The 10,651-nt window shown below is 36.1% G+C and overlaps 1 long non-coding RNA gene across 1 annotated transcript; it reads right to left on the reverse strand.

The window, feature by feature from the left end:
• Positions 1-4,299: 4,299 nt before the first annotated feature.
• LOC124898114 lies at positions 4,300-9,458 on the reverse strand. The gene is made up of 2 exons (XR_007054833.1): positions 4,965-9,458; positions 4,300-4,527 (listed from the first exon to the last, which is right to left on the reverse strand). It is a non-coding gene; the product is annotated as an uncharacterized LOC124898114 (long non-coding RNA).
• Positions 9,459-10,651: the final 1,193 nt, after the last annotated feature.

A 10,651-nucleotide genomic window follows, 5' to 3' on the forward strand; every position in this document is an offset into this window, starting at 1 on the left:
GGTTCACAACTATCCGTTACCAGGATATGTTGCTTTTGCTCATCTAGAGACACAATTTAAGTTTTAAATCTATCTAAGGAAGATGACAAGTTATGTTGAATTTGAGTTCAAAGGTTATATTGTTATGTTAAAGATAAGTTGTGACCTCTAAACTAAAAATAATAGGAATTCAATATGATCAAATAAAGAAGATTATAATTTTTTAATATTGTCCGCGCATCGCATTTCCCTCCATAAATGAACAACAATGGAGGGAAATGTGATCCGCGGACAATAAATGGAGGTTACAACAACAATGAACAACAAAAATCACGAAGAGAGAGAAAACTTCAATAAATGAGAAGAGAGAGAAACGTGTCTTTTTTTTCCCTCCATTTCTAGTTATATTAGGTTTTATATTGGATCAAAGTGTAAATTAAAAAACTTGTGGGTTATTTTCAAACTTTTCTTACTTTCTTAATGCTTAATAAAGTAATTGTCACCTCCACTCAATTATTAAGACTTGTGTCACCCACACTTCATTTTAAAACTCTTTTGTCACCTAGAGCCCAAAGTCCCATGTAACATTTACAACATATATAACAAGTAGCTATTTTGTTATTTGGTATATGTACTATAACTCCTTATTCGAGTAAATCTATGGTCACTTAACTTTGTATCAATTACGCAAAAGTGACTTTCATTCATTCAATACACAAAAGTCATTTAACTTTGCTTCAACCATCACAAAAGTACTATGACCAGAACAATAGTCCCGTTGGAAAAATGATTTGGCAACTTTAATTAGTTCTTAATTTTAATGTAAGTGAATATATAATATAATACTCATATCTTGACCCTTTTTATATGTGCACAACCCAATTTTCCTTATTGATTATTTAATGAAAGAATACCAATTTCTTAATAGATTAGACTACATAATGAAGACTATTTTCATAAAAGTAAATTGGTTGATATTTTTATGAAATATTTCATTATATGGCATTCATATGCCAAAATGGTGCATCGAAAAAGAGTGATAAAAAAGATAAATTCTTCAAAACACATAAAATAGAAATACATGTATGATATTATTTTTTTAAAAAATATTTTAATTCTTTGAAGATAAATCAACATGCTAAAGATAATTTTAAAATAAAATCTTTTTAATTGTGTCATTGAATAATTTTTGTCAAAATTTGTACAAATAATATTATAATAACAGTTGTGTTAATAAAATTTATAAAATATATGTACTTTAATAGATAACGAGATTATAGGATATTCAATTTTTGTATTTATTAATTAAATTAATTAAACAGTATGTAATTTATCATAAACTGAATATTATGATAAATTTTTTTAAGAGAATCAATCAATTAGTCAAATAATTAAAAATATAAAGACAAACTCAATAAAAAGAGTAGTTTAGCATATTATTATGATATGCAAAAATGTAATCACAATTTTATAGGGAGAAAAATAATTTTATCAAATACATACCATAATATTAGAGGAAAAAAATAATTACCAACACTTGTCTCAACTTTAGAGGATTTTAAGAATATAAAAGTATAATTTTATTTCATAAAAATATCAATGAATTTTTTTTTATGAAAATAGTTTTCACTAGGTAGCCTAATCTATTGAGAAATTGATATTCTTCTATTATATAATCCATAAGAAAAATCGTGTCGGGCACATATAAAAAAGGTCAAGATATGGGTAATATATTATATTCTCTTAATCTAAAATTTAGAGCATATTACCAAATCCGGCTATAGTAACTTTTGTGATGGCCGGAGCAAAATACAATGACTTTTGTGTAATGAATAAAAAGAAAAGTGAATTTTGTGTAATAGACACAAAGTTAAATGACCATGGATGAAATTTATTCCTCCTAATTCCCATCAGAGAATTGATTTTGTTTTTGTTTTTTGAAGAATATGATTCAATTTGATTTCGAGATTAGTAGACCTTTTAGATTCATATTGAGACATCCAAGGACCATATGAATCCTGGCTGTTACTTTGAGGTAATTTCAAAAGCTAAATCAATCAACGTCATCTTTCTTAGTACTATTCTGTATTTTCACATTTGTATCAACAATCAAAGTTTGTGTCTGTTTTCCTTCATGAATATGTTCTACGCACACATTTTTCCATATGAAGAAACAACAGGTTGGCCTGTTCTGGCATCTCAGAACGAGTAGGATCTTGAGTTTCTGTTGCACAATGTGTCCAAAAAAGGTACTAACATTATTACATTATTACAGATGAGAAAACAAAATTAACAAGCTTGCGGAGTAATAAGAAATGATTGGCTTGCCACAGGGAAATGCACATACATTATTTTAAAGACAATAACTAATTCAGGACCAGGAGTAACCGGTAAAGTTGCTGCCATGTGACCAAGAGGTCACTGGTTCAAGCCTTGGAAACAGTCTCTAGCAGAAATGCAAGGTAAAACTGCGTGCGATACACCCTTGTGGTGGGGCCCTTCCCCGGATACCGCGCATAGCGCTAGCTTTAGTGCACTGGGATGCCCTTTAATAACTAATTCGGGAAGAAATAACTGAACTGTACTTAATAACTAAGAAGAAATAGTTAGTGTTATATTCTCCTAGTCTTGTCCAATTTACTTTACTTCTTTGTTGCAGATACACCTCTGCTATATAGGATAAAGTTCTAAATTTCTGAAACTTCTCCCTTTAATAAGCTTGTAACTCCCTCTGTAATTATTTTTGGGCTTCTCTATCTTCATTTGCTTCCTCAACAACATTCTTGAAGAATTGAGTGTTCCATTCTGATACAAGAATAATGGCTGCCTTAACTTTCAACGACATCATTCAAAGTCACTATGTGAAGAATCAAGCTTTGGTCGCATGGAGGGCACGGGATCATACTTGAAGGGGACATTTTGAGCCTACCATTGATCAAACCCGAGTGTGAAAGATTGCTTGGAGCCTTGAAGACTTAAGGACTCTCGAGTTTGGACCACCTTTGTTGGTTCACGAATTTGGTGCCCTTTATTAAGGGCATTTTGGTCACTTAGCCTTAAGGGCATTTTGGACAATTCATATTGTTTTCCAACACACCAAGGCCACCCTTGGTCATTAAGGGTAGTGTAGTCTTTTTAGCCTTCTTTTGTAATATACTATAAGTAGGAATTTTTTATGTCTTCTCTATTGTCTATCCGACAGATCTATTATCTGTCCTATATATATTGACAGATCTATTATTTTGTCCGACTAGAAAATAAAAGTAGGCCATTTTGCAAATTAAAAACTTGAAGAGGATTGGACATTTTGCTAAATGCAAACTTAAAAATGCTTGACAGCCAAATTTTCTCCTTCACTAGTAGGTAGCCTAATCTATTGAGAAATTATTATACTTCTGTTATATAATCCATAAGAAAAATCAGGTCGGGCACATATAAAAAAGGTCAAGATATGGATAATATATTATATTCTCTTAAATTAAAATTTAGAGCATATTGCCACATCATTTTTCCGGTGGGATTATTGTAATAATCCGGCTATAGTGACTTTTGTGATGGCCGGAGCAAAATAAAGTGACTTTTGTGTAATGAATAAAAAAAAAAAAGTGAATTTTGTGTAATAGACACAAAGTTGAATCACCATGGATGAAATTTATTCCTCCTAATTCCCTGAGAATTGATTTTGCTTTTGTTTTTTGAAGAATTTGATTCAATTTGATTTCTAGATTAGTAGACCTTTTAGATTCATATTGAGACATCCAAGGACCATATTAATCCTGGCTTTTACTTTGAGGTAATTTCAAAAGCTAAATCAATCAACGTCATCTCTCTTAGTACTATTTTGTATTTTCACATTTGTATGAACAATCAAAGTTTGTGTCTGTTTTCCATCATGAATATGTTCTACGCACACATTTTTCCGTATGAAGAAACAACAGGTTGGCCTGTTCTGGCATCTCAGAACGAGTAGGTGTCACACCCCTTTTTACACTCTAAAAAGATTTGATATTAAGTTTGAAAGGGTTTTTATTAGTAAATTGACAAAAGATTAAAAATTTATTTCGAAAAAGATTATTTTTGCAATTAACTCAGAGTGGCCACTTGGCATTAATCGGGTGTGCCAAGTCACCCATGGATATCCTTTTCAAAACAATTTGACTCTTTAAACTGATTTGCGAACAGAGATTCCGACTAAGGAATTCTGTTGACCGAGGGAAAGGTGTTAGGCACCCCTCGATCCCGTGGTTCGACCACGGTCTCTTGGTAGAGTGTAATAGCTAATTTGACATGACAAATGTATAAACCACACAAAAACACATAAAACAATCAATCAACAGACAATACAAAACAATCCAAAATATAGCGTCCGGTCCAATTTATACAGTCCCAAAATAAAAATGCATAAAATATAAATCCTATTCTAAACTAGTCCTAGGCTAAGCTCCAATGCTTTACCCGATGCCTCAAGCCTTGATCACGAACCTCCTTCGAAAACATGATACGCCGGGGCATTCCCCGGTAAATAAATACAATTTTCTTCGGTCATTCCTGGCCAAATGAGTACAATTGATTCAAATTCCTAAATAAAACCATTCAATAAACATTTTCAACATTCAACAATCCACAAGTTCTAAATTTGCCTATCCCAACCTGCTATTTGCTTACCCGACTTGGCCTATCAATTATCGACCTAAAACATGAAACTATCGAATGTAACAATGTCCATGTTTATACCGAATCAAGGGATCATCAATGAATCAACATAAACTAATATTCACTTTTATTAATGTTTTAATTCCCGCCCCCAAATCTCATTTTTTCAATCAAATAATCAATTTCAAAATAGAAACAACCAATCAAAGCCACGACAATCAATGAAGTTCAAACAGACGATCAAAATTATATTATCAATCATCCCGAAACATGCAAATCACAACATCAACATATCAAATTGAGTAAAATGAAAAGGAGTTGATAAATTGGACCTTAGAAGAAACTTTCGAAATCAATGTACTATTTCGATTGAATCCGGATTCTCCGCATCCGAAACCTTCGATTCGAACCTCAACAGCGGACCAACTCCAATTCGACCAAACCCCTTTATTCTATTTCTTATTAACCCGAACCAGAATCACAAAGAAAACAAGAGGCCTGTAATCAATTTCGCACTCTGCGACTGTTCGGTCGGAGAAACTGAAACGGAGGTCGGTTTTTAGTTCTTTTTCTGATCGATTTGACGACGAAAATGGTTCTACTTGGGGTAAGTTTGGCGGGTTTTCACTGATCCCGCTCAACCTCTGTTTTCTCTCGCTCATTTCTCTGTTACCTCCCTCTCTCTCTATCTCTTTCCGTTCAACATTTTTCTCCTCTCTCTCGGTCTCTCTTAATTTCTCTTCTTTCCCTCTCAATCTCTCCATATGTGCGATTTTGTGTGTGAGGGAAAAGGAAAATAGGTGTGATGAGTGCGTGCAGGTGTGTTTTCTGTTAATTCTCCCAAGAAAATGGAGCAAAAATGGAGGTGCCTTTTTTTTTTTCAGTGAATTTGGGAATTTTTGTGGTGAGGTGAGTGTGAGTGTGTCTGTGAGTGCTCTTTTTTGTATTTGTTAGTGAAAAAGTTGTGAGGTCAGTGATCTGTGTATGGTGATCACTCCCGTTTCCCTTGGAGAAGAAAGAAAAAAAAAATCCCCCTTCCAGTGAGGCCCCTTGCTTTTTTACAGGAATTTTGGTGTTTTTTTTGTGAGGTGTACCCGTGGGCCCCACCATTCAAAAATGGGAATTGTATTAGCAGTATTCTGTTGAGGGAAATATTCTCTGTGGGCCCTCATTTTTTGTGTTCATCCATATCTATGTGAATCTATATTGTGTGATGTATAAATTAGTGGACCCCTCCCTATTTTGTTGTTAGTGTGTTGGTTAAAAAGGAATAAAAAAAAGTGAAGGGGTGTTGACGTGAGTGGGGGGTGGGGTAGTTATTAGGATGAGATAAAACAAGATAAAATTTGTTAGGAATTTTGTTAAAGATTGTTATTTTTTGTATTTTGGTGGGTATAATCACATGGAAGAGGGTGCGTAGTAAGGTGAGCTAAAAATCGATAAAATTGAATTTTGAGAGGGACAAAATTAGGTGTCTACAGTAGGATCTTGAGTTTCTGTTGCACAATGTGTCCATAAAAAGGTACTAACATTATTACATTATTACAGATGAGAAAACAAAATTAACAAGCTTGCAGAGTAATGAGAAATGATTGGCTTGCCACAGGGAAATGCACATACATTATTTTCAAGACAATAACTAATTCAGGACCAGGAGTAACTGGTAAAGTTGTTGCCATGTTACCAAGAGGTCACGGGTTCAAGCCTTGGAAACAGCCTCCGGCAGAAATGCAAGGTAAGGCTGCGTACGATACACCCTTGTGGTGGGGCCTTCCCCGGACACCGCGCATAGCGCTAGCTTTAGTGCACCGGGCTGCCCTTTAATAACTAATTCAGGAAGAAATAACTGAACTTTAGTTAATAACAAAGAAGAAATAGTCGGTGTTATATTCTCCTAGTCTTGTCCAATTTACTTTACTTCTTTTTTGCAGATACACCTCTGCTATATAGGATAAAGTTCTAAATTTGTGAAACTTCTCCCTTTAATAAGCTTGTAACTCCCAGTCTGTAATTATTTTTGGGCTTCTCTATCTTCATTTGCTTCCTCAACAACATTCTTGAAGAATTGAGTGTTCCATTCCTTAAGTGACTTTTTCATGAGTTTTAATCTTGTTTGAGAGAGACAGATCGTCTTTTAACTAGATTTAGCTTAAAAGTTAACTTGTTTTATATTTCAAGTGTAATTTGTAAATCAAGGGAATTTCAGCTAAGAAAACATAGACTGAATGTCTATGTTGCTCAGACTCTTAAAAAATGTTAATGGGTGCGTGTCTGATCCTCCAAAGTAGTGTATCTTTTAAGGGTTCAACACGGGTGCTGCAACATTTTTGGAGAGTCCAAGCAACGTAGCTCAATGTTACAAGAAGTTGAATTTTGCTTCACCAAACCAAAAATAGAAGTAGAGGTTTTTCCCCCTTAGTAGATGAACAAAAAGAAAATGCATTTTCTCATCTTCTTCTGTGCCAAGTTGGCGGAGCAAGAGTTTCAATTACAAGGAAGCAAACTTCAATAGCTTTGACCCCAAAACCTTGTATTTGTATTAAGAAATCCACTCAATAAGTAAAAACAATTTATTTAACCTAGTAAAGTTGCATCTTTTGTAGAGTTGATTTTTCAGCATTAAACAGGTTGCTGCACGCGAAACAAATCCCTTAAGAGTTCCTTTTTGAGTGAGTAGGAACTTATGTTGCACAAAGTTGTTATCGAGTGTATGTGGGATCCTTCAAAAATAATACATTTTTGAAAGTGTGTGGTGATATTTTTGAAAAGTCAAATAGTGCAGTAGCAATAAATGCAAGGATAGAGTAACAAAGTTGGAATTTGAAACAAGTAATAAGAGGCCTTGGGTACAAACACAGATGTAGTTCAACTAACTTTACAAAAACATACCCAGTGAAATCTCACAAGTGATGTCGGGGGAGGTAGAGTGCATGCAAACCTTGCCACTACCTCGTGCGGTAGAAAGGCTACCACAATGGGGGTGGTGTCTGGGGATACACGGCAGGATTAAACAAAGGGCAGAAGAACTGAGCTAACTAGCAATCTCAGTGCTTCTGTTTCAAGATTTTCAAGTTCCACCGTTATGCAATATTCATATCAAATGGAAACAGTCAGATTTATTGCAACCAGCTAGAATTTCTGAAAACAGAATCATAGCAATATCAAAAGCTTATTAAACTAATCGCCCATTGTAAGGCTCGGTTTGTCCGCGAAAAGGATTCGGTTTCTGGCAACCTTCAAGTAAGAGATAAGCATAGAGAGTCAGCATAATGGGGAATGAAGAATTGCTGCAATCTCGAAAACACACACATGAACAAAGGAGCGGAAAAAAGTACAATGCGACAATTGAATATCCTTCCCAGGAAATTACTGACTGATTTGGTGTTTTCCTAGAAAACGAAAAATAATAAACCATTAAACCCAAATTGAAAGTATCATTTCCCATTTATTAACCTTTTCTTTTTCTTCTTTTTTTGAAATGTGCATGTGGCATTTGGAAATAAAATACAGACAAATATCCCTGCAGACATTCAGAATAAAACATAATAATAATGTACATGCGGCCCCCCACAATTACATAAGTCAAGTCAAACTCTCCCACCCTTGACAGTGGTTTTGTTTGCTTCCCCTACCACGGCTCTTCACCCTATACTTTCTCTCATCCTTATTACTTGTGAAAATAGGACCGAAGAAGCATAAAAATAGGAAGGGGGCGACGAGGGTAGAGAATGTGAATGGAGGAGTTGCGAAGGCAGCGGCGAGAGAGGTGAAAGTGAATGGAGGAGTTGCGAAGGCAGAGGAGAAAGTGAAAGGGGTTGCGGAGGAGGTGCATTACCGAGGAGTACGGAAGAGGCCGTCAGCGAAATACACGGCAGCAACTAGAGATCCGAGGAAAATATGTAATGTTTTGTTAGGTACATTTGACACAACGGAGGAGGGGGCGCAAGCGTATGATACGATGGCTATTGAGTTTCGCCGTGTGAAAGTCAAGACGAATTTTCTGAATCTGATGGATAAAATGAATCGGACTCCTAGTCAGGTCAGTACTGTTGAGTCATTGAATGTGGTGGCTGTGGTGGAAATTCAACCATCGCCGCTGCCTTTGCCTCCACCTCAACCGCCTCCATAGCCACCACATTCAATGACTCAACAATATTGATCTGACTGTGACTTCGATTTATTTTGTCCATCGAAATTGGCAAAATCGTCTTGGCTTTTACACTGTAGAACTCAATCTTCACTGTATCACACGCTTGTGCCGCCTCCTTTGCCATGTCAAATGTAACTAACCAAACATTGGATCTTTTCCTCAAATCTCTTGTCTTCACTGTGTATTTCCCCGATGGACTCTTCTATACTTCTCATTAATGTACCTCCTCTGCAACTCCTTCACTTTCTCTACCACCTTCGCAACTCCTCCATCCACTTTCTCCGCCCTCATCTCTTCCTTCATACATTTTTGCCTCTTCGGCACCAAGGGTGAGAGAAAACACTGGGGCGAAGAACTGCTTAAATAGGAAAATGGCAGCAGAAGCAAACAAAAGCATAGTCCAGGGAGGGTAGTTTGACTTGACTGAGGATCCTGCATTTAACATTCATTCTACAGAACCAAAACTATATTTGTCCTTGCTAGTTGGAAAAAACCTGGTTTTATTTTTCTTTTCTATTTACTTTGTGTGTGATTATGTTCTAGTTAACCCACAATCTTTCCGGAACAACCATATACCAATTTTGTTGTGAAAGATGGACCATTTAGCACTAGTGTTGGGAGGCCCCGAAGAGCAAAGAATGCATTTTTAGACTTGTGTCTCACACCATCAACTGTACCAAAAACGAACTGTGAGACATTACTCGAACAGAAGGTGGAAGATTAACAGGAGGCAGACCATGGAGCTAATTTAACTAACTGTCCATTGTTATACGGGCTTGGTATGTCCGCGAAAAAGAATCGTACGCAGTGCAGAATACATGAAGTTTTGTAATATTGATGATTTTCTCTTTTCCCCCTCATATATTAGCCAAGGAGCTCTGTTTACTTCTGCATACAAACTGTTTGATAAATTGCCTGAACGAGATAGAATCTTGGTCATGATAGTTTTATTTTGAAGAGAACCTAAATCTGTCTACCATCACGGAAGGCGCTATGGCCACTGCAAGTGATGGCTGGCCACCGCTTCCATCGCTCTCCGGTGATAAACCCCCATCAGCTCCTCTAAATCGATCATACCTTCAATCATTAACACCTGAACTTAGCAGAGATACTAAGCCTATTCCCGTAAAAAACATTACGTATGTCCATGGTGAGCCAACAATTATATGGGAGGAGGAAGAAGTGAATAATATGATCATACAAGAGGATTTACAGTATGCAGTAGTTGGGAAATTCTCTTACGGATGGCCTGAAATGGAAGAAATACGGAAAATTGTCCCACTGCAATGAGAAATAAAGGCAGATTGCATGATTGGTTTATTGCGGGACAGGCACATTTTGATACGGCTAAAGAATATGGAGGATTATGTTCAAGTGATGTCAAAACCTGCCTACTTCCTTCAAGCAAAAGATGGATTCTATCAAATGCGGCCATTGAAATGGGAGCCTTGGCTTACTCCGGAGGAAGAAACCACCACAGCTGTAGCATGGATATCTTTTCCTGCCTTATCTCCTAATTTTTTCGTCAAAGAATCGCTTTTTACCATGGCAAAGGAATTGGGAAAGCCACTACACGTAGACATGGCTACCAAAAATAAATCTCGACCTAGTTGTGCCAAGGTCAAGGTTGAAGTGGATCTATTGAGAGAATTTCCTAAACGGATTAATGTGGGAATTAAAAAAGCTAATTCTGGGGAAATCAGCTAAACATGGATTAATATTAGATATGACCATATGCCCAAATATTCTAAGCATTGCAAGTTACAAGGGCATAGGGAATCATAATGCTTCATTTTACACCCCGAATTGCGAGAGACCTACACTGACGATGAACTGGAAGGTGAACAGGAACAAGATGGTACAAGGACT

The sequence above is a fragment of the Capsicum annuum genome, chromosome 4 (assembly GCF_002878395.1).
Source record: "Capsicum annuum cultivar UCD-10X-F1 chromosome 4, UCD10Xv1.1, whole genome shotgun sequence".
In the NCBI taxonomy this organism is placed as follows: domain Eukaryota; kingdom Viridiplantae; phylum Streptophyta; class Magnoliopsida; order Solanales; family Solanaceae; genus Capsicum; species Capsicum annuum.